The following is a 1,309-nucleotide window of genomic DNA, read 5'->3' as shown; positions in this document are numbered from 1 at the left end:
ACAATTTAGAGAATAGGACAAAACAGTTCATCACTTTGTTTGGAGTGGTGGAGCAGCTAGGATAAGATATAAAACCTTACAGCTACCAAGATCTAGTGGTGGGATGGGTCTACCATGTTTCAAAGACTAATACATATCAGCACAGATAAAACCACTTATACTCTGGTACAATACTATGTAGCAAAATGGAAGTCCATAGAGTTGTCACTGCTGAATAAACCTCTACAGAGTCTACGAAGTAATTTAGCGACCAATAAACAATGTAGTTTCCAGAACCAGTGGGTAAAACTTTCAATTAATATTTGGTTAGAGCAGATTAAAGGACTTCATCTTCAAAAAGAAATCTGCATGCTAATGTGGCCAGTTCACAAGTCTAATTATGAACCAGCTCAAATTGACAGAAGTTACAGAGGGAAAGGCAAGGAATTACTGCACTGTGTCTCCTATTAGATAATGTAGGTCTTACCAATTTTAAAACTATGTCTGAAAGATATGGTCTAGGTCGACAGGACTTTTATAAATATCTTCAGCTCCAACACTTTTAAGTAAAAAATATAAAAAAAATCTTCCTTTAGAGAATATGTCATCCATTACGCAAATGTTTTTCAAGGCTTATAAATCAAAAATCCTTAAAAAATAATTGGAGAACTATACTGGAGTTTAATTAAATAAAAAGGTAATTCTACACTTTATGTTAAGGAGAAATGGGAGAAAGAACTGGACATTAATATTACATCTGAGGAGGGGGAAACCATAACTGAAATGCAGTTTACCACTACAAACTCACAAATGTGGAGAAACGTCTATTGGAAAAAGTGTATTAGACACTTTATAACCCCAAAACAGGTATCTAAACAGACTGGTCTTCCACAGGGATGTGGTCATTGCCCTGCTGATCACTCTCACATTTTTTTGGGGTGCCCTGTCCTTAAACCATGTTGGGAGGGTGTTCACTACATTGTAAGAGAGGTTTTAGGATATGATATCCAATTTACATGCTTATCTTTTTATTTGGGGAATATGGGCATAAATATATCAAAAGCTGAAATATATATTTTAAAAATAATAATGACAGCAAGTAAAAAAAGCTATATCTAAGTAATGGCTTAGCAGAGGCCCCACCCCCCACCATTAAGCAGTGGATGGTCATTGTTAATAATATCCGGAACATGGAGCATTTAACTTTTGACTACAAATCTTATGGAAAGAAGGGAAAATCTACTATTATCATGACACCTTTTACCTGGTCATCATCTGTATTTTCGATTTGTAATATAACCTGTTTAATCCCAAAACTGTTGTACTTGAT

The sequence above is a fragment of the Kryptolebias marmoratus genome, linkage group LG22 (assembly GCF_001649575.2).
Source record: "Kryptolebias marmoratus isolate JLee-2015 linkage group LG22, ASM164957v2, whole genome shotgun sequence".
NCBI classification, from domain to species: domain Eukaryota; kingdom Metazoa; phylum Chordata; class Actinopteri; order Cyprinodontiformes; family Rivulidae; genus Kryptolebias; species Kryptolebias marmoratus.
Note: the sequence above shows the minus strand (reverse complement) of the source record.